The sequence below is a fragment of the Tachypleus tridentatus genome, chromosome 11 (genome assembly GCF_004210375.1).
Source record: "Tachypleus tridentatus isolate NWPU-2018 chromosome 11, ASM421037v1, whole genome shotgun sequence".
Lineage (NCBI taxonomy): Eukaryota > Metazoa > Arthropoda > Merostomata > Xiphosura > Limulidae > Tachypleus > Tachypleus tridentatus.
Window position 1 is genome coordinate 91,414,813 of NC_134835.1, and position 24,762 is coordinate 91,439,574.

The 24,762-nt window shown below is 32.9% G+C and overlaps 1 pseudogene across 1 annotated transcript in view; it reads left to right on the forward strand.

Moving 5' to 3' along the window:
* The window catches only part of LOC143231392 (guanine nucleotide-binding protein subunit gamma-e pseudogene), a 35,044-nt pseudogene extending 15,114 nt beyond the window's left edge, over positions 1-19,930 (forward strand). Inside the window, exon 3 of the transcript XR_013016892.1 lies at positions 19,567-19,930. The product of XR_013016892.1 is annotated as a guanine nucleotide-binding protein subunit gamma-e pseudogene (transcript). The remainder of the gene's footprint in view (positions 1-19,566) is intronic.
* Positions 19,931-24,762: the final 4,832 nt, after the last annotated feature.

Below are 24,762 nucleotides of genomic sequence, written 5' to 3' on the forward strand. Positions count from 1 at the left end.
AAACTAGGTATTTTTTTAAATTTCAGATTACCAGAAGTACTTATGATATTCTGTGTGAGCTCTGTCGTTTAGCGATCTGGCACTATATAGTATGCTTTACCCTACAGTTCTTAAAAGCCACGTCAATAATTTCTTTTTCGCAACTTCAGTTATGTCTTGAACAATAATGTTTGGCCCGGCATGGCCAAGCGCGTTAAAGCGCGCGACTCGTAATCTGATGGTCGCGGGTTCGCATTCCCGTTGCGCCAAACATGCTCGCCCTTTCAGCCGTGGGGGCGTTATAATGTGACGGTCAATACCACTATTCGTTGGTAAAAGAGTAGCCCAAGAGTTGGCGGTGGGTGGTGATGACTAGCTGCCTTCCCTCTAGTCTTACACTGCTAAATTAGGGACGGCTAGCACAGACAGCCCTCGAGTAGCTTTGTGCGAAATTCAAAAGCAAACAAACAAACAAACAATAATATTTGCCCCATGTACAGTTTCGATCACAAGTAAAAGTAGTTGAACTTAAAATTCTTAAAGAAGTAGAGACCGTTTCTTTAATTTTCCTGTTTATATAACGTATAGAAGTTTTTTGTCTAATTATCTTGTTTCGAAAGGTGAAAAGCACATTTCCAGCTTTGTGCTTTCAAAACATTATGATTGAGACTTGTTAAAAACCTAAACTTTGGTTTCTAGAACTATTTAGAAATAATTTATTACTTTGTTTAATTTCTTAGATTCCTAGACTAGTCTCATTCAAATTAAACGTGTTAATTGGAGGGTTCAAATTTTACTTAGTTTGAAGGTAATTAACTTACTTTTACTGATTAAACTTGTCTACTTTTAATTATATACACGTATTTGTTACTGTGCATTTCAGTAATATTAAACTGTAATTTAATTGGTAAGAAACTATTAAGAGAGTAACGTGTCTATCGTGCTTTAATTCTCGATTTCTGGAACAAATTTCATCGATCTTTTTATTCATTAAAACACAGAAGAACTAAACGCACGTATAATGTGACTTTACATTTAGAATGAGAATTAGTTTTTCGTGAGCGTGATTTTCATAAAACAAACTGGACGGCTGGTAATTTGTGTTCAACCTGAGTTGTAGATGTTGATTGCATGTTAGTTTGCGCTCCTGTACTCGAAGCTGCTCCTGGAAACGAGAGTTTCATGTTAACTAAAGCTGCGTATGAATCGCATAGAAAACATATACAACCTGAAGAGAAACAGATTATTTACGACGTTTATCTCGAACCTTTAATTGTACTAGAAAATTTGTTAATAACTGAACGAAACACTTTATTATTAAAATAAAAAACAACGAATATACAATCTCATCATTTCTTGCTTTTGAGCTGTAAGTAATCTGTCCTCTAACATGTGATAAAAGTAAAATTAATATATAATTACTTGGGTAATTTAAGTTAGACATTATCAAATGATCTATCTGTCTGTCTTTGTCTTTGTACAACCTTGCTAACGTTTGCTTAATGGTTTCTATATAAAGAAACAATACTGAATTTAACTGTACTTTATAAAATGGCATATGGATGAAATTATATGAGGCGTAAAATAATTATATTTGGCGTAATCCTTTAAATAATTTGACAAATTTGTTACGGTTTAAAATAGCGACAACATGTTAGACTTCTAGCTTTATATTAGAAGTACAGGAAAAAAATTTAACAGCCCAGTTTCTCGAGTTCAGCACTTTTTTTTGCTGCATCTTGAGATTATAAAAATAAAGAAACAGAATATTAAACTTTCAAAACGTGAATATCTAACTAAGTTAGATACATATAAAAAGAACGATGATCCTCAGCAGAAACGGAAACAAATAAAATCATATCGCAATCTGTCTCCATAGCGCTATAAAATAAAATTCCAAATTAAACACAAAAAAATAATATAAATATAAAATAAAACTTACTGCCCATTACTATTTTTAGTACAAACCAGGGCTTTATAAGGCGTAAGAAAAAACAGCACAGTGAAAGAGACACGGTTTACATCAAAGTCAAGGTTTACTAATCACATATTATATATGTATATTATTCATAGTCGTCCACATTTACCGATCACCAATCCGGGTTAGAAAGGTTAATTTAGCTGACCTCTCTTCTGACTACAAAGATTATCAGGCTGCATGACTCAGATGATAATGTGTTGTGTCTGGTGTCTCGGAGGTTATTCAATTCTTCTTCAAACTGAGCTGCGTTAACGAATGGTCACCTCCGTCATCAAACATATTTGCTCTTTCAGCCGTGGTAACGTTATAATATGATAGTCCATCCCTCTAGTACTTGGTAAAAGAGTAGCCATGAGATGGCTAACACGGCTAAATTAGGGACAGTTAGCGCAAATAGCCATGGAATATTTTGCGCAAAATTCAAAATAAGATATTATTTGAAGAAGAGAATATTTTGCTTTGTCTCAGTTTTAGATAAAAAGAGTGAAATATTTCCAAACCTTTTCTTGTGACGTGTTTATGAACGGAAAACAGCTAGACAGGAATCCATTTTAATTATTTCCTGTCAGACATAGTAAGAAAATAAAACAACATTTACTTCGAATACGCCATAATTTGCCCAGTACTTTTTATACGACGTTCCTGTCATATGCTTGTAGCAGGGTCTAAATATACATGCTACCTGATTGCTTCCTTTCTTGTGTTTTCAGATTATCGTAAATCTATTGAGAATTCACGTAACATCTGTTCTTACACATTTGATTGCAAAATGACCTAGACAACAGTTTATTCAATAGTAATGTTAGAAAACATTGGCATCCACCTGGTGGTGTTTTTTTCAACTGCTTCAAAAAGGTACAGTCTTCTCTGGAAGTGAATAATTTACTGATACAAAAAATTTATGATGGAAGTAGTACAGATAATGAGACTACTGCTGTCGTCTTTTTCTGTGATGTAAAATAATTCGTTAGTGAATATTTTAAGACTTTATTAATATAAATAGTGATTTTTTCCTTCTCAGCTAAGTGTATGTTTGTTAGGATGCGTGGAAAAAGGAAAAATAATAAGCTGAAAAATTCCCTTAATGGTTTCATGGTAGCAAGACGAAACTCGGAGAAATTCTGAAATTTGTAGCACTTTTTAAATATATTTGTTGCATAAATAAGACGTTTAGAAAATTCAACTCCATCCAAATAAACCCAGACTTTAGTTGCTTAATGTTTAGTTCTATTTCTCTCAGTTGTTAAACTATGTAACTCATAAAAATGAAAAATATCGGAAATAGTAAAAAATAATTTATTTACTTAAATTGAATGTTTTTATATTGTTGTTGTTTTTTCTATTTCTCAATGTCAGAAATATGTATAGTAAACTACAGACAAAATTAAAGTCCAGCGCAACTGTGCTAAACGATTATTTAGTTTATAATTAAACTGTATACAGTAGTCAACAATGCATCAACATAAACCAAATTTCTCTCAAACTTTGATATTAATAAGGGCTTTAGAGCTAAACTTTGTTTTCGCAAACAACAACTGCACTGACTTGTGTTTGCTAATTGCTATTAATAGCTCTTAAAAGATAGCTGTACTAGTCAGTTCAATGTCATCATTCTTTAAAACTTTTGGTAGTATTCATTTAATGAAAACGCTAAGAGAAAAAAACTACTTCTAGTTAGATGGATTCGAATATGAGGGAGCTTTGTTGAGCAGTCGTCTCAGGGCTTTTGTGATGGGTGATATTGTTTTCCTTTGTGTTAGATAATCTTTGCAGGTTTATAACAATTATATTTCAAGTAGTAGCCTGTAAATCTGTAAGTTAGTCCAGAGTGTAGTGATCTCATATGCTGAATATCTTACAGAAATCTCACCGAATATGTCTTCGTAGTATCATCTAAAAGTCCATCATCTTTTGTTGTTATGAATTTTCTTAAGATATTTATAGTTCTGTTAACACCGAAAATCTATTATTATATATTGGAAGTTTACTATTGGTCAAATTACATTTTGCATGATTATTTTCATCCTTGGACTCCTGAATATACCCACAATGCAACTATGTAAAAACTATCTTCAGGATTAATACTTATTACTAGGCCACGATGTTTCATATCTGTCGTTGCTTCAGCCAGATGTCCAAAACATGATACAACAATTTTTTTTTATTACCTCTGTATTTGTATGGTATGTAGTCCAGTTCCTGCCACTTATATCATTGGTTTTTATAAGGGTAATGTGTTTTTCGCTGTACACAGATTTGAACACTCATAATTTTCAATAATTTCTTTTATTAAGAAGAGTTCATTTATCTGGATATATTTTAATATGTAAATAATGATGAAAAATTTTCAGTAGCGAAAATACACTAAGTTAACAATTTATCTGTTTGCGAAGTATGCTGCAACCTTTTAAATAATGTAAAATGTGATCACGATTCTTTGTGAGCGGCACACATTTTATGTCTCCCCCATATATTTCATATATATTTGAAGAAAGAGACTACAGTTTCTAGTCCAATTCTTAGATTCTAGTGCGTTTTTCCTTTCCAATGATTTTTTTTTTTTGAAATTTGGAATGTTGCTGGCCATATTTTCTCTCCTGCTTGCTACAGAGTTAAAATTTTCATGGTAGCCAACGTAACCATCTGCTAAACAAAAACCTTTATATTTGCAATGAGTATTTAGGCTACAAAGATGGACCCTCTACTATGCCCGTACTGTAGTTTGTATTTAAAGTCGAAGACCTTCATGCAGCATATATTTAGACAGACGAATAAACAAGCTGTTTAACAGCCTAATTTTGAAATTTGCAACTTTTTTATTACTGATTTTCAGATGACAGATGTTGTTAGTATATCTGACAGGAATGTATGTGATTTTAGCGGCTAAATGTAACGAGTAGGACTCCAGGGGGTATCTAGAAAAGTGTTTGATATTATCTTTGTAAAACTAACTAGTCTGAGGGGCTGAAAATTTTTGTCGTAACGTTGGAATGCTGGATGGGTTTGAATCTCAGAATTGTTTTTTTTTTAATTAAGCACAAAGCTGTACAATGGACTATATGTGCTCTGCCACCACGAGTATCAAACCAGGTTTCTAGCGTTGTAAGTCCGCAGACATGCCGCTAGAGGACCTTCAAAACAATGCTTTACCTTTTGATTTGGCCCGGCATGGCCTAGCGCGTAAGGCGTGCGACTCGTAATCCGATCGTCGCCTGTTCGCGCCCGCGTCGCGCTAAACATGCTCGCCCTCCCAGCCGTGGTGGTGTATAATGTGACGGTCAATCCTACTATTCGTTGGTAAAAGAGTAGCCCAAGAGTTGGCGGTGGGTGGTGATGACTAGCTGCCTTCCCTCTAGTCTTACACTGCTAAATTAGGGACGGCTAGCACAGATAGCCCTCGAGTAGCTTTGTGCGAAATTCCCAAACAAACAAAACCTTTTGATTTTCTAATTTGCTTTAGATTCTCATTGTCGAAGGTTGGAATAATACCTGTCCTGTTCACGGTTGTTGCATTTATTTTGTGCGTATACAAAGAGAAAATAATAAGTAATAGAATAGAATGAACACATAACAAAAACAATTCAAAAAGACAAATCTTAGCCACACCGCCATAAATTATCCATTTCACACATAGCTTGTTGCGTAAAAGTACATTCATTTATCAGAAACAGCTGAAAAAACCGAAACTAACGGATCTGTGTTTGAAGAAGTTATAACTAAAGTTAAGTGATTGCACGTAGTTGTAAAAAATATTCAAACGTCGAAGATAATATAAAAATTGTGCAATGAGAAATTATCGCTATGACCTATTTACCCTTACTGTCACGACTGAAAAGTGATAGAATTGAAACTATAGAAATGTGAGAGTATGATAAACGTATAAAATACTAAAAGACAAAGCAAGTTGCAAAACCAAGTCTAAGGTGCTTGTGTTAGAAAAATCATTTTCCTGTAACATGCGCTTATAGAGGGCGTCCTATTATATTTTCTTATGGTTTGTCTTGTCAATATTTCTTTTTCTCCGCAGAACATTTCCCGATAAAATCATGTTTGAATTAGAAGATGAATGTTGTAACAGAGCAAAAACCAACTTATATTGTCTAACAATATTGTGAAGCTCTGGTAAGAGAAAAAGAGGCTAAAATGCCAAAACAGAATTCCAGAATAATCAGTTTGCTTTTGTACTCAGTGATTTGATTCATAGACATATTTCAAAAGAAAAGGTATACAAACAACAGTTGCAATATTTTGTGTTCTTTTGTTTTGCTTTTCCGTTACTTTTTCATGTTACAATTACGTAAAAATGAAGGTATTAATTTCAGTGTTCTTTGCATCAAAATAAAAATCTATTTACTCTTGCCCTATCCCTTCGGTGACTTAGCGTTAGGACTGTGGGTTTACACTGCTGAAAACTGAATTTTGATACCCGCTGTGGGCACAGCACAGCTAGCCCATTGGGTAGTTTTGCTTTAAAATATAAAACAAAGAAATAAAAATTATTCCCTAAGAGGAGAATAAAGATTTAATGTTAAACAAAATCAAATCACATGATTATTAAGTCGAGAATGCTTTCATGTTTCTTTTTGGGTAACACTCATCAATGAACATCGTCACTTAGCAACAAAGCTATCACCTGATTTTTCTTAGGGTAACTGTGATATTTATTTTGAATTATAATATTTATGTTGATTTGTAAAAATATTTGTTGTTTTCTTCCATATCTTTTATTGTTTCGATAAGTTCGGTGATATAACAGCAAAATAGTTTAATTCAGAAGTTTTGTGGCATTAAGTTACAGCCAAAAGGAAAAGAAAATTTACAAGATAACTTTACAGGTAAGCCTTACGTTGACTTTATGTATTAAGCCTAATGTATAAATTAGACTCCAAATAGTCTAAACCATTACTAACATTGGAAAGTCAGCGTTTAAAAAGTGTTAAGTTGTGAATAAATGTTAATTGTTTGTAATTAAGCTCAAAGCTACACAATGTTTAACTAAACTCTGGTATTAAAGAATTACTTGGAGACCGTGAAGTAAGTGAAGAAAAGGTACATTTTGGAGGTACAAACAAATTCGTTTTAGTAAAATTCTATAATTTTCGTTAATCATTAAATAATGGTTTCCTGTCATTTTTAGCGTACTTTTATACTAGTTATATCTATATAATACAAAATTAACGTAGAATCTTTCTCATCAGTAGTGTCAGTTTAAAAGCACACTTGTTTTCAAATCGCGGATTTTATCTGAAGAGTGAAATGCTTTGAGCTACATTATTTTCGAGTACCTTATGACAGGCCTAACATGGCCAGGTGATTAGGGCGTTCGACTCGTAATTCGAGGGTCGCGGGTTTCAATCCTCGTCACACCAAACATGTTCGCCCTTTCAGCCGCGAGGGCGTTATAATTTATCAATCAATCCCAATATTCATTGGTAAAAGAGTAGCCCAAGAGCTAGCGGTGGGTGGTGATGACTAGCTGCCTTCCCCTTAGCAGTCTTACACTGCTAAATTAGAGACGGTTAGTGCAGATAGCTTTCGTGTAGCTTTGCGTGAACTTCGAAATAAACAAACAAAACCTTATAACAACATTCACACTCATTCTGGGAACTTGGGAACTGAGTTATTCGTTTAGTACACAGATACTTTAAATTAGAAAATAAGTAAAATTATTGGGCCCAATTGCAACAAAGCTTGATTTGTGTAACTAGAATTTCTTGCTTTTGAACTTCATATGTCATGCTATATTCTAGCCTACAAAATGTATAATTCTTGTAATTCATGGCATGCGCATGATTCACTAACGTTACGAAAGTAGAAATTGTAGCATTAAGTGTTCCTAATGTGACCTTGTTTTAGTGACTACTGACAAACAACGCACTACTCTATGATGGTGGTAATGGTTAAATCATGTGGTTCCTCCAGGCGGCTTTTGGACCTCTTTCGGGGACATAGGATGACATTAATGATAACATAATGTTAGTTTGTACGCACATACTTTAAATGATTGGAAAATACCGATGTTTCTATGGCATTACTTCGTTAGCAGTCAATGTTTTTGATAAACGATTTTGTCTGATTGGCTGAACAATTACTTTTTTAATTGTAATATATATTTACTTCTTTTTTAAACTCGTTATATTTTTATCTCTGCTTTCCAAAGTATACGTTTTAAAAGCTTCTTATAAATTCCCGAAGAAATTCCAAAAAAATCGTTAATTAAAGCATTTTAATTAACCTAAAATGTAAAAATAGAATCCAAGATAGATAAAAACACGTCGTTTATGGTTCATATGTATCCAAGTGAAAATATTTCTGTACTTCTTTCAACAAAATACGGGATTTGAGTATTTTATACAAACATCAATACAATCATTACTTATCTTTTGGAACACGCTATACTGTGCTATCCATGTACACTTAACCTAGAACTGGATATTAATTTCGTTCCAAGCTATTTGAATTTCATATTAATGAAGAGTTTTTCTTCTTTTATTAATGACTGGAAGATTCCTGCATGTTGACTGCTTAGATCAGAAGTAATAAGATTAATCTCTATTTGATGAGTTTTATTACTTTCACTTAGTCTACGTATTTTTTTCGTTTTGTTCACTAAGTATTCTTCAGGTAATTAACTCATAATACATTTACTTTCTAATTTCCTTTCTCTGGGTGAACACACGCCCATAGAATATCCGACTTGCAAAACTAAAATAACTGAAATCGACATTCCCAAAGTGTGCTGGCTTTCAGGGTAAGTGTGTTTGTATTTTTTTCCTTATAGAAAAGCCACATCGAGCTATCTGCTGAGCCCACCGAGGGGAACCGAACCCCTGATTTTAGCGTTGTAAATACGTAGACTTACCGCCGTACTAGCGGGGGTTTCAGGGTAAGAACCTGAAACGAAGTCTAGATAATATGGCATTACGATTCATGTATACATAACAACAAAGTGTTTTCTCCCTATTGTGATTTGGATGGAGCGTAGCGTAATACTTAGCGTTCCGAACATTAATCCGAGGGTCCTAAGTTCACATCCATACTTTAGGGCCAAAGGTGCGTAAGAAGAGTGACTACAAAATCCCACTTTTCAGTTTGAGTTAGTGGACCAAGAGTTGTCAATGAGTGATGTTTAGTAGGTGCCTTTCCTCTTGTCTTCTGGGACAACGGTAAGTCTTCGGATTTACAACTCTAAAATCAGTGGTTCAATTCCCTTCGGTGAACACAGCAAATAGCCCGATGTGACTTTATTATAAGAAAAAACAAACACGCACAAATACACTCTTATCTATCAGTCCAAAATTAGAAACGGCTAGCGCATATAGTCCTTGTGCTGGCTGATACGAACACATAAAAAAGCTAACAAAAAAACCTAAAAAAAGACTTTTGGGGTTGAAATATATTGAAATGTAAACGTTTCTTAACTTTTCCAACAAAATACAGAATTTGGTTACTTTTTAGGTGATCGTGGACAGTAAAGCATGGTGAGTAGAGCATGGTGAGTAGAGCCCCTCGAAGTTGAATAAGCTATTGAGTTAGAAAATCCTTCATTCTTATCATTATTAATAATTAGTGAAAGAGACATATAGGATTCATATCGGAAACTTAAAACGAAAACTGATTTTGTTCCCGCTAAAAATTATTAATATGTGTTATATTTTCAATTGGTACTAATACCTGTTTTAACAGATGCTAAAATTTGAAATTATCTTCAAGCCTCTTTGAACAAATCTAAATTGCTAAAAATCAAATTTAGCTTTATTGTATTACTTATGAATACAGCATTGAAAGGCTGTAAAACAATATAAAAAATTTAAGTTAAAATTGCTTTAATAAGTAAGCAATCTTAAGTTGTAAGATTTATCTTTCTCAAACTTTTCTTTAATGTCAGGCTTTGCGTTCAACTCACAATCTAAGTGTCATAGGTTCGAATCCAAACATGCTCGTTCTTTCAGACGTAACAGTCAATCCCACTATTTGGTAGTAAAGAATGACCCAATATTTGGTAATGAGTGTTTTATTTTAACTAGCTGTCTTCCCTCCACTCTATCACCTCAAACTTAGGGACGACGAGCGCAGATAGCTCTCAACTATTTTTGCGGACGTCCACCACTGCGGACATACAACGCTATAAACCGGATTTCGATACCTGTGATAGGCAGAGCACAGATAGCCTATTGTATAGCTTTGTGTTTAACTTCAAAACAAAACAGAAATCTTTGCACGAAATTCAAACAAAAAACAAACCTATAATTTAGTAAAATAGTGACAGACTAATTCTTAGTTGACCCAAATCATGAACCACGACAATGGTTCTTCGTAATAGGATTCGCCCAGAAATTTCACAAAAATTCTAATAGAATATATGGGCAAACACCTTCTTTAAAATAGACTTATTTGTTGAAACAACACTCAAGACCTTCTACCTCAATGACAAAGGCTGCTAAAATATTTACAATAGCAAACAAGCTGATTTTTCGATTGTTAGACAAAATTGAAAATTCATACATTTGTTCTTCACATTATACTTGTTTCACAAGCTCGCAGAAAAAATGGCTGTTGATATTTTATTCAATCCTGGGCAAACCTATTAATAAAAACTCCCGTACAAATTAAAAAACTATTTTTACGTTGATTAGTGAAGGAGAAGGAAAGATTTTATAAGTTTTTTATCACTACGGGCCAAGTTTCTCTTCAAAGCCCTTCAAACACCTAAGCCTGCAGTTAAAATTGCTAGGTATACTGTGCCAAAATCTATGCACAGCTACTAAACAAACTCTTGTAAAGGTTAAAGGGATATTGTTTAAGTTGATTTTGAAGAGTCGAGATTTATACTAGTTATACTAGTCATAAATACTTCATTTTAGGACTGGTAGTTAGGGTACTTAACTTGCAATTTCCAGGTCGCAGATTTAAAGCCGGTCAGGTTACTAAATATTCAATCACTTTCAACCGTGTGGACGTTATATGTGATGAAAACTCCCGCTACTTTATCACTTTCAAAAGTAGAGAGAACTATTACATATAACTCTCGAGTATCTTTGGACGAAATTATACATACAAATATATTTTATTCAAAACAACATTATCTGTATTCTTGTTTGTTAAAAAAATGTTGTTGTTTTTTTCTCGTCTGTACGGAAACTAGCTTCGCGTTTTAGCTTCATACCGAAGTATTCTTTCACAGGGGTCTCAACTGTACCAAAATGAAATTTCCTTTTGCACATTAAAATATAACCTTCTGATACCTTCCAAACATACCTTTTTTAGTGCATTGCAATGCAACAGAACGTGTTAGAGTACACGACTAAAAGAAAGAATGTTTATTACCAAACGCAGTCACCGAAGATTTTGTAAGTTTTATAACCGTACTAAATATATTTTACTTTAACAAGCTTATGTCGTTTACAGGAGAGTAACTAAAACAAATTGTGTTTTATCCATTTGATATCATGAGTTAAGTTTAATTAAAGACGATTTACCTAAAGTTTTATATGTTTTACAGCTTAAATGGTTTTCGTAGTAAAATGAAATAAATATTGCACAAACATACACTAAATTCTTCCATCAAGTAGTGTTACCAACGTGAGTAGTAAATGCACGTACAGCTCTAGATTGTTGGTCGATATTTTTGTCACTGAGCCGGATTGATGTTAGGATTTTAACAATATTGCCACAATGTTATTGTGAATGTGTGGAGCTTGACGGCTTAAAATACAATATTTTTCTGAGTCTCGACCTAACGCTACAAGTCGGCAATATCTCAGAGCAAAAACGAAGAAACGTTCTTTTAAAGCGTTAATGCCAACCGTATTGAGTAAACAAGCCGCGAAGAAAGCTTAACGTTTATTGATAAAAGTTTGTGGATTTTCTTGATCCTGTCAGCCTGTAATTATTCTTATCTGCAGCATTAGTGGTTCAGATGTTTTTGATATATGAGGTTTAGTCTGGTACCTGGCAGTGAGAATTAAGTGTATCAAACTAGTCTCACTTGTTTCTTAAATCCTTGTTCAGAAAACTAAAAATGTGCTTTCTTATTGTTTTCGGTTAATTCAACAAAGATCGAATAATTCCGATGAATTATAACAAGAGATTCTTTATACCAGTAAACACTTATTAAAAATATATCTGAACTTCACTGAAATTTGAATTAATATGATCAGTTGAATTTCATTGATTGTTTGTATAACGAATGTTCGCTATACGAACAAGATGAAAAAACAGTTTGAGATATCACCTGTTTACATAAAAATTTATTAACAGCAATTCAGTTCCAGTTTGTTTTGTTGCACTCGTTTGATAACGCGCCGTTTATTTTAGTGCAAATATGCATCATGGCAGTTTAGCTTCAACTACGGATGTTTCAGGTGAGATGTCATTAAAATGATTTAATATAAGATATTACATATAATATGATGTATTATAAAGAATTACACTTTAAATTAAGATACAATTCACAACACAATTTTTTTACTTAACGTCGAAATTAAGACTCGCACTATTACATATACTAAACAATATAAAGGATTCACTAAATAATTATTAATAACTTTCGATCGAAGTAAGTGGAAATAAAAATCAACCTGGCCATCAGTACAGTTAATTAAATATATTTTTATTACGCCTCCATTTATAGAGTTTAGAATGCATTGTTTCATGAGTTCGGTACTCTCGCTGTTAACAGTATTTTCGTCAGTAAACTTAATAATATCTCACGAATTTGGCTAGCTTAGGAAACATATGTTATTCTTTAAAATATGTTATACTAAGCTAACAATGCAAATTAATCTCTATAATTAAGGTATAAGACTAAAAGTAAACTACATATATCAGACATTCCAGTCAACAGTATTAATGAAAGTAGCTATAAAGAACAAACAGAGTTTATCTTAACTATGGAACACAAGAACACTTTTCTGCTCGTCCTTCCCACCTCCAGTTAGACACTTTGGTGCTTTTTCCCGAGACAAACAATCACATCTTTGTTCTGATCAGATCATTACATATTGATCGTTAGCTGCACCATCTATAAACTACATCACAGCTCCAGTTGTTGAAACAACAATGTGTGGATAACCAACCATGTCGTTATTAACTCCATTTGGCAATTAAATGTCCATTAACTATTTTATATAATGTCCTCTGTTATGGAAAAAGTTAAGTATTTTATAATTTTTCTCACTTATTTTTCGTGTTATTTTCTTTAATGTTTTTGTACAGAAAACTCTAATTTGTGAATTGTTGTTCAAGTAATACTAAATTTATTAATAAATAAAGTAGATGTTCTCTAAAAAACTAAATGTAAGTGAAACAAGCTTCGAGAAAGTTCAATAGTAAGACTAAGAAATGCTCTTAGAACAATCTTAAATATGGCAAAAAGAGTAATTAGCCAAAATTAAGATAACTTAGCCGATAACGTTATCGACGGAAGTTTAGAGTTGAAGCACCCTAAAATTACCAAATAATTCAACCATACTTTATCATGAGCTAACTACAGTGTTTGAGTTTACGGCCGTGTTGTGAAATATTAAGCAAACGTTTCAGCCTTTACTCACGAGCTGAACTGCTACATACAATAAACACTTGCTTCGATCGAGCTGAACTGTAGATTTTGGACGTGTTGCCAAAAGATAGTTGTGAAGTGCTAATGAAAGACGAACGCTAAACACACCTGTTAATAATAACTAACATTGTATGCATATTAACAATAATGGAAAGGATTCTCATGTGAAGTGATTCTAACTAGACGAATACGTTTAAACAATTGTGTTCAGATATGTGAAATGTTATCTAATACCACTTAGCTAGAAAAATGTTTATTTAAGGCAGACTATACAGGATGAGAAACTGTATACACAGGTAACCTTTTATGTTATTTGACTTGATCACTGGGCACCAAACACTGAAGGAAGATAAATACACTCTAATTTCTGGACCAGTCATATCATAGTATATTCTCATGAGTTTGAATAGATTATGGTGCCAAACAATATACAAAATAATATCTCTGGACCAAAAGTGTGGTTGTCCCCAACATCAGAGTTGTTCTCGGCGTCGAGGTTGCTCCAAAGAGTTTCATATTGTTCCAGGCTTTCCAGTTGCTCCAATTCTTTTAACTAGTTCCAGAGATGTATAGACAGAAAATGGCAGTTTGTCTATACGTGTAAGACTACATCTAAGTTTTAATTGTTGCTCTCCTTTCGTAAATAATATTGACAGTTGGAGATTTAATGATAAATGCAAAAGTCTTTAAAATTAAATAAGTAATGTTGATAGGGTTAGAAACGTTATGATGCGAATATAAGTTACTGAGAGTGTAAACTTTGTTGTAATCGATGTTATTGTTTTTCGCTCCATATCAGTCTTCATATTATATTTTGGTGTAGAATTGGACAAGGTATCATTTATTACTTGCTTTACTTGTAAATTTCCTTGTGTTACTTGATTTGTGTACCCACTTGCGACTGCATATCTTGGGGTTTTAAATAAATATGTCATGACTAGTGTCTTGTAGTCTCAAACTACACTCTTTTGTTGCCAGAGCAGTCTGTTACAGGGTAAATTAAAAAATAAAGTTGAAATCATTTGTTTCAAACCTTTCTTGTGATAGTTTTTGCTACAATGAAGAGAATACCGCTGAAGTAACATCACATAAGTCAACAAAGGTTATAACGGACTTTTTACTGAGAAAGGAGAAGCGAAAGAAGTGTTTTTTTGAACTGCAATGGAAATTATAGATCAATAATAGGTATAGCTTAACCAGGAGTTCATTTTTCTTTGATATTATATTACGTAAAATAACCCTGTACAGAACATTTGCTCAATTTGTAGTACAATATGGGACGATGGAAAATTCGTGTAGTATGGAGATTTATTTAAATACTTTCTCTTAATTATAGTTATTCCAAATATTTACCGTTGATGTCACAACACAGTGTCACAAAAACATCACTTCCACATGTTTTACTAAAGCTAATAACATTTTAGCCTAATTATTCTAATCAAAGATTGTTTGTTTGTTTGGAGTTAAGCACAAAACTGCGCAGTGGGTTATCTGTGTTCTGCCAACCACGGGTATCAAAACTCAGTTTCTAGTATTTTAAGTTTGTAAACATGCCTCTGTGCCATTGGAGTTCGTAACCAAAGAAACAGTAAAAAACCATGACTCTAAAATATCAAAATAAGGATTATGACTTATAAAGTGATGATGACATACTTTTACATCACCCTATATGATAAAGTCAACATATCTCTAACTTTTTTCAATATATTGAAAGTTCTAACTAAGAAATACTTCTATTTATTCTGAGACTAATAACAATTTTAGTGTGTTGTTCGGTTTATGTACCTAATCTGTACAAAAGCTAGTGAGTGTGTACCACGTCACGCTTGATTTCTCAAAACAGAAAGAGTCATAAAAACCAAAATACGTTTATTCACATAGAATAGTTTAATTACTGTGTGTCCATTTTAATGAAAGGGGTGCGAGAGGGGAGGGCGTGAAACCCTATAAATGTAGTGAGTGTTAGTGTAATAAACCTAAAGTAAAGACGTAGTGTCAGATCACCTAGTCTACAGAGAAGCGCATAGAATTTATCATGAAAGTAAAAATATCGATTCATGTTTCAACTTAAATCGTTCCTGTATGAAGTTATTTTCTATTATATCACCAATATTTTTAATAATAACAAATCTCTTTACTCAACTGAGACTCAAAATTAAGAAATCAACAAATATTGTTTGTTGTCTTAATGTTTCATTTTATACTTTCAGTGCACAGATGAGTAGCAGTAGTTGGATATATTTTTGTTGCTAAGAAACGTGACATAAAAGCCATTATTGAAATGTAGTGTTACTTGTTATGATATATATATATATATCATAAATTGTTTATCTAACTGATTTTAACAATAATTATTCAACGAATACAATACAAATCATTTAATGAATGATCTTAATTTTGATTGGCTTACAAAGGAATTTACCGATATTTGACTGTTTCGAAGGCAGTTTTCTGCCTCTTTCTTGACGAAGCTTGATTTTGTAAAATCATTTCAGTTAGTTATGAAATGTGAGAATGGGGTATATTATAAATTAGATGGTCGTACTTGCTCCCTCATTTGTAACGGGTTATATAACGCTAGTTTTCTGTTATGATTATTGATGTAAAGCATTGCTAAACTTCAACAGAGAAACTGCAATGTAATATTTATTACCAGAATACTAAATACTTATTTTATTTTTTAACATGTAGTAGGAATGGTGAAACGCGAAAGATAGGAAGATATAACATTGTCGCAGGCAATTGTGTATGTAAGGTTATATTGAGTTTTTCACAATTTTAGTTTCCAACAATAAGACAAGTCTGGCATTTCATTAATTTGTACATCAATGTTTGCCCTTGTCTTTTACGTAGTGTAATTTTATCTATTAATCACAATATATATAAATTTCAAGCATAATATTCAGTCCTTACCATAGAAACAACATTAAATTATTGGAAGGGTTTCAGAGGAGGGCTACTAAAATGATGCCTGGATGGAAAGATTATTATACGAGCATGGATTAAAATATCGGAACTTTTTTTCTCTTGAAAAAAGAAAAGCTAAGGGGATCTGATTGAGGTGTTTAAGATTGTAAAGGATATTTATGATATTGATCTATCATCTTTGTTTTTCATATTTAATGGTATGATTATGGGTCATTTTATTTATTTTTTTGAATTTCGCGGAAAAGCTACACGAGGGCTATCTGTGATAGCCGCCCCTAATTTAGCAGTGTAAGACTAGAGGGAAGGCAGCTAGTTATTACCACCCACCGTCAACTTTTAGACTACTCTTTTACCAACGAATAGTGGGATTAACCGTAACTTATAACGCTCCCACGGCTGAAAGGGCGAGCGTGTTTATTGCGAAGGGGATTCGAATCCGTGACTCTCTGATTACGAGTAGAGTGCCTTAACTACCTGGACATGCCGGGCCGTGATTAGGGGTCACAAATACGTTTTTGCACGGTAAGGGTCATCTTCAGCTAAAACTGTTTTATATTTCAAGAGTGGCCTGTGGTACGGATCATAATTAATAAAACGGAGTTTAAGAGAAAGCTTAATAAGTATTTGAATGATAAAGAGCTGGCTTTGAGGTTTGTTTTAATTCTTCTTTTGTAAAGATTTGATTTAATTTAGCAAATATGACAGCCTACATAGATTAAAATGTCCCTTGTTGTTCTTTAATGTTATCTATTACAATGTTATCTATCAAATTTAATAAATCTTTAGGACTAGTAATGAGAGCTTTCAACAGTTTTGTACGATGAAATCGTCTAACTGAAATCAAGAAATAGCAAATATAAGCTAAAATTTCCCTTCTGCACAGAAGTACCATACTGTACTCATGTAAATCAATCATTATTTGAAAAATATTTTAAATAACGAGAGTTTTGATTTTTACCCGTTAGGATAATAAGATTATATATATTAGGATGCGTCAAAAAACAAAAAGTTGTGACACTCAGTCGCTCGCTTATAATTTGATTCCATTCAATGACAAAAATATGCAAGCGTAAAAATCAATCCAATACATTAATATTTAGGGGTTGCGCAATGCGCACAAAATAACAACGTGCTTCCGGAACCAAACGAAAAGTTGGCATTAGTGAAAGGCTAGCTTCGGCTTTAGACAGAACCCAGATCAGTGACCGAAAAGCCGCGCAAATTTTGCTTCCTTTTACAGCTCATATTGGACATAATATCGAGGATCTTGCCATTAGCCCAAGTTCCATAAGGAGGAAACGAATTACTAACCGTACTCTTCTAGCAGCTGAATTGAAGGAAAGTTTTTCTCCAAACGTTCCTTTAACATTACATTGGGATGGTAAGCTGATGCCTGACTTGGTTGGCAGAGAGAAGATCGAACGTTTGGCAATTTTAGTTTCAGGTGAAGGTGTAGAGAAGATTCTTTCAGTGCCCAAGATTGATAGTGGGGATGCAAATTCAGTAGCTTCTGAGATCGGATCAGTTTTAGTAAAATGGAATGTAAATGCAAGAATTAAATCGCTTTGCTTTGACACCACGGCGACCAATACAGGATCCAAATCTGGCGTCTGTCTGAGGATTGAAATGTTACTTGAACGTGAGCTCTTGCACCTTGCCTGTAGACATCACATTTTGGAGATTCTTCTGAGCGCTGTATTTTCTACTTTCGTGATAGAGACATCAAAAGATCCAGATATTACTTTGTTTTTAAACTTTAGAGATTGTTGGCCTAAAATTAATACAACTAAGTACATAACAGCAGTAGAAGCAATGCCACTCCGAATACAGCCTTGGAAGGATAATATTATTCAATTTTGTCAGAATCTCCTTCGATCTCATCAACCACGGGACGATTATAAAGAGCTCTTGGAATTAGCTGTCATTTTTCTTGGATCTCTTCCACACGGATGTTCTTCAGTTTCTTTCCGTACTTCTGGTGCTGTACATTGTGCACGATGGATGGCTCGAGCAATATATTCTCTAAAAATTTGGATGTTCCAAGAGGAGTTTGGTAGACTGCAACCACGGCCTGCTTCATCTCGTGTTTCATTTGACGCACATTTCTGCAGCAAACTTGGCGATTTGTGTGTCTTTATAACTAAACATTACTTGCTCTCATGGTTTACAGCTAAGGATGCTTCCGTGGCAGCTCGAAGGGACCTTACACTACTCAAGGAACTTGCATTGCATGAAAATCATATGATTAAGGAAGTTGGTACAAAGGCAATGAATCGGCATTTATGGTATTTATCTGAGGTTGCAGTTGGGCTTGCGCTCTTTGATGACGGTGTAACGAATAGCGACAAACTCAAGATGGTCTCAAATATGAATACCGTGAAAGGATCTCCTAGGCCAACTCCACGTTTAACAGTTGATGCTGCAAGCAATGCTGTTTCCAGAAAACTTCCAGATTTTTTTTACCTCGGCAACGAAGAAAATTTTCTACCATCTGGATATTAGTAGCGCATTTTTATCATTACCACCGAAAGAGTGGAGCGCCTCCGAAGAGTACAAACAAAGAAAGGACAGAGTAAAGAAACTTTTTGTGACAAATGACGCAGCTGAAAGAGGAGTAGCTTTAATTCAACGGTTTACGGCAAAGGGCCGCACCAAGAACGAAGATCAATTTCAGTATATGATTCAGGTGGCAGAAGAACATCGGCGAACATAATGCGAAGGGGGCAGGCAAGATAAAACTTCAATGAAATAAATTTTTCTTTCAAGTTTTTATGTTTTTGCTAATTGTATAATCAATAAATACTAAATAATTTCTTTAAATAATTTAATTACCATTAACAATGTAATGTAGGGTAAATTTAAGGAAAATAGTGAACTTTGCGAGGGATGCGCGACCCCTAAATACTTCGCGATTGAAATGAAACTTTGTCTATGTTCGTTTCTCATGCAGTGGCACAACTGAGCCACTGAGCAAAAAAAATTGGGACATTTTAATTTTTATTCTTTATCCGCTGACGCACCCTAATATATATATATATATATATCATATTTATGTCATATTTTATTTTAATTATCTGTCGTCATCCTAAAAGTCAGTTGTTTGATTTTTTATTAAGAGATTGCGAGAATATATCGAAGAAAATGAGAAAATGGACCCATTTATTCACGCTCCAGACAAAAAGAACAATCCCTGGGAAGAAAAGGGAAATGTCTTATCATGTAACACAATACTGTTCGTTTCCACCTGAAATAATTCTGATTTAACAACAGGAACAGACCTCGTGACGTGAGTTTGACGTCATCACATTGTTACTCTTTCCAAGCAGTGTGCAGCAAGTACCTGTAGGTATATCAGATGACAAGCTTTCTTAAAGAACGTAACACTCGATCCTACGCTTTGTGCTCAATAAAACTTAACCAATATTAATCAATCAGTATTTCGATTAACACAAAATATGGCTATAGCTAAGTACTAGAATATTAACACCTAGTCTCTAACATTATCAAGCTAAAACTGTTCACGTAAGATATGACTAATATGTAATTCTGAAAAATTAAGCAATTTTTTGTGAATACTTTCATCCTGATTTAAAATTTGTTAGATTTCAGTAATAAATGCCTAAATCAAACATGTTTTTGACTTTGAAATTAGCCCAAAAGGATAAGATTACTTCTTTCAATGATTTATTAGATCAGTTTTGTAAACATATATTGCTTATTGGTTTAATTGAAAGACGTCGTTGTAGTTTAATAACTTCAATCACACGAAAATAAAACGCAGTATAAGGCACCAAGTAGGCTTATGCTGCAAATTAACCACTTGTACGTTTTCACTCAAACACATGAAATTCACCACTTTTATCTTTGTAATCACACAGGTCAAATTCACCAATTGTAATTCTTTAATGAAACACGTCAAATTCACCACTTGTACTCTTTTAACCAAATACATCAATTTCACCTCTCGTACTTTTTTAATCACACACATCAAATTCACCAATTGTGTTTTTTAATGAAACACGTCAAATTCACCAATTGTGTTTTTTAATGAAACACGTCAAATTCACCAATTGTGTTTTTTAATGAAACACGTCAAATTCACCACTTGTACTTTTAATCAAACACGTTAAATTCACCACTTCTAACATTTTAATTAAACACGTTAAATTCACCACTTCTAACATTTTAATTAAACACGTTAAATTCACCACTTCTAACATTTTAATCAAACACGTTAAATTCACCACTTCTAACATTTTAATTAAACACGTTAATTTCACCACTCGTATTTTTTAATCAAACACGTCAAATTCACCACTTGTACTCTTTAATCAAACACGTCAAATTTCAACTTTTACCATTTTAATCAAACACGTTAATTTTAACACTTTTACTTTTTAATGAAACACGTCAAATTCACCACTCGTACTTTTTAATGAAACACGTCAAATTCACCACTCGTACTTTTTAATGAAACACGTCAAATTCACCACTTGTACTTTTTAATGAAACACGTCAAATTCACCACTTGTACTTTTTAATCAAACACGTCAAATTCACCACTTGTACTTTTTAATCAAACACGTCAAATTCACCACTTGTACTTTTTAATCAAACATGTCAAATTCACCACTTGTATTTTTTAATGAAACACGTTAATTTCACCACTTGTAATCTTTAATGAAACACGTCAAATTCACCACTTTTACTTTTTAATGAAACACGTCAAATTCACCACTTTTACTTTTTAATGAAACACGTCAAATTCACCAGTTTTACTTTTTAATCAAACACGTCAAATTCACCACTCGTATTTTTAATCAAACACGTCAAATTCACCTCTTGTATTTTTTAATGAAACACGTTAATTTCACCACTTGTAATCTTTAATGAAACACGTCAAATTCACCACTTTTACTTTTTAATGAAACACGTCAAATTCACCACTCGTATTTTTAATCAAACACGTCAAATTCACCACTCGTATTTTTAATCAAACACGTCAAATTCACCACTCGTATTTTTAATCAAACACGTCAAATTCACCAATCGTATTTTAATCAAACACGTCAAATTCACCACTCGTATTTTAATCAAACACGTCAAATTCACCACTCGTATTTTAATCAAACACGTCAAATTCACCACTCGTATTTTAATCAAACACGTCAAATTCACCACTCGTATTTTAATCAAACACGTCAAATTCACCACTCGTATTTTTAATCAAACACGTCAAATTCACCACTCGTATTTTTAATCAAACACGTCAAATTCACCACTCGTATTTTTAATCAAACACGTCAAATTCACCACTCGTATTTTTAATCAAACACGTCAAATTCACCACTCGTATTTTTAATCAAACACGTCAAATTCACCTCTTGTATTTTTTAATGAAACACGTTAATTTCACCACTTGTAATCTTTAATGAAACACGTCAAATTCACCACTTTTACTTTTTAATGAAACACGTCAAATTCACCACTTTTACTTTTTAATGAAACACGTCAAATTCACCACTTGTACTTTTTAATCAAACACGTCAAATTCACCACTTGTACTTTTTAATCAAACACGTCAAATTCACCACTTGTACTTTTTAATCAAACATGTCAAATTCACCACTTGTATTTTTTAATGAAACACGTTAATTTCACCACTTGTAATCTTTAATGAAACACGTCAAATTCACCACTTTTACTTTTTAATGAAACACGTCAAATTCACCACTTTTACTTTTTAATGAAACACGTCAAATTCACCAGTTTTACTTTTTAATCAAACACGTCAAATTCACCACTCGTATTTTTAATCAAACACGTCAAATTCACCTCTTGTATTTTTAATGAAACACGTTAATTTCACCACTTGTAATCTTTAATGAAACACGTCAAATTCACCACTTTTACTTTTTAATGAAACACGTCAAATTCACCACTTTTACTTTTTAATGAAACACGTCAAATTCACCACTCGTATTTTTAATCAAACACGTCAAATTCACCACTCGTATTTTTAATCAAACACGTCAAATTCACCAATCGTATTTTTAATCAAACACGTCAAATTCACCACTCGTATTTTTAATCAAACACGTCAAATTCACCACTCGTATTTTTAATCAAACACGTCAAATTCACCACTCGTATTTTTAATCAAACACGTCAAATTCACCACTCGTATTTTTAATCAAACACGTCAAATTCACCACTCGTATTTTTAATCAAACACGTCAAATTCACCACTCGTATTTTTAATCAAACACGTCAAATTCACCACTCGTATTTTTAATCAAACACGTCAAATTCACCACTCGTATTTTTAATCAAACACGTCAAATTCACCACTCGTATTTTTAATCAAACACGTCAAATTCACCTCTTGTATTTTTTAATGAAACACGTTAATTTCACCACTTGTAATCTTTAATGAAACACGTCAAATTCACCACTTTTACTTTTTAATGAAACACGTCAAATTCACCACTTTTACTTTTTAATGAAACACGTCAAATTCACCACTTTTACTTTTTAATGAAACACGTCAAATTCACCACTCGTATTTTTAATCAAACACGTCAAATTCACCACTTGTACTTTTAATCAAACACGTAAATTTCACCACTTGTACTTTTAATCAAACACGTAAATTTCACCACTTGTACTTTTAATCAAACATGTCAAATTTACCTCTTGTATTTTTAATTAAACACGTTAAATTCACCACTTCTAACATTTTAATGAAACACGTTAATTTCACCACTCGTATCTTTTAATCAAACACTTCAAATTCACCATCTGTATTTTTTAATCCAACACGTCAAACTCACCACTTAAACTTTTCAATCAAACACGTCGAGTTCATTACTTGTATTTTTAATCAAACAAGTCAAATTTACCACTCGTATGTTTAATCAAACACGTCAAATTCACTACTCTTATTTTTTAATCAAACAATTAAAATTCATAACTTGTATCTTTTTAATCAAACACATCTAATTCACCACTCGTATTTATAATCAAACACGTCAAATTCACCACTTGTACTTCTTAATCAAACACGTCAAATTCACCACTTCTAACAGTTTAATCAAAGACGTTAATTTCACCACTTTTACTTGTTAGTCAAACACATGAAATTCAGTACTTGTATCTTTGTAATCAAACACTTCAAATTAATCAATTGTACTTTTTTAATCAAACGCGTCAAGTTTACCACTTGTACTTTCTAATCTAACACGTCAACTTTACCAGTCGTATCTTTTAGTAAAACTCTTCAAATTCACCATCTGTATTTTTTAATCAAACACGTCAAATTCACCACTTGTTCTTTTCAATCAAACACGTCGAGTTTACTACTTGTATTTTTTACTCAAACACACCAATTCACCAATTGTATTTATTAATCAAACATGTCAAATTAACCATTTTTACTTTTTAATCAAACATGTCAAATTCACCAGTTGTAGTTCTTAATGCAACACGTCAAATTCACCACTTGTTCTTTTCAATCAAACACGTCGAGTTTACTACTTGTATTTTTTACTCAAACACACCAATTCACCAATTGTATTTATTAATCAAACATGTCAAATTAACCATTTTTACATTTTAATCAAACATGTCAAATTCACCAGTTGTAGTTCTTAATGCAACACGTCAAATTCACCACTTGTACTTTTCAATCAAACTCGTCTAGTTCACCACATGTGCTTTTTACTCATACACATCAAATTAACCATTTGCACTTATTAATTAAACACGTGAAATTCACCCATTGTACTTTTTTAATCAAACACCTCAAATTCATCAATTGTACGTTTTAGTCAACTATGTCAAATTGACCAATTATACTTTTTAATCAAACACGTCAAATTCATCTCTTGTACTTCTTAATCAAATTCGTCAAATTCACCACTTGTACTCTTTAATCAAACACATCAAATTAACAACTTAAATTTTAATCAAACACGTTAATTTCACCACTTTTACTTTTTAGTCAAACTAATGAAATTCAGTACTTGTATCTTTTTAATCAAACACTTCAAATTCATCTATTGTATTTTTTTAATCAAACACGTCAAATTCACCACTTGTACTTCTTAATCTTCTTCTTCTTCATGTGTCAAATCTGCGGCAGACATCGACGACCATGACATGCCAGACTTCTCTGTTGTCAATCCTCGTTATCAACTCGATGATGCTCATTGAGTTCTTGGTGACATAGTTATTGAGACTGTCGATATATTTAGTTCTTTGACACCCTCTGCTTTTCTTCCCTTTTTAATCAAACTCGTCAAATTCACCTCTT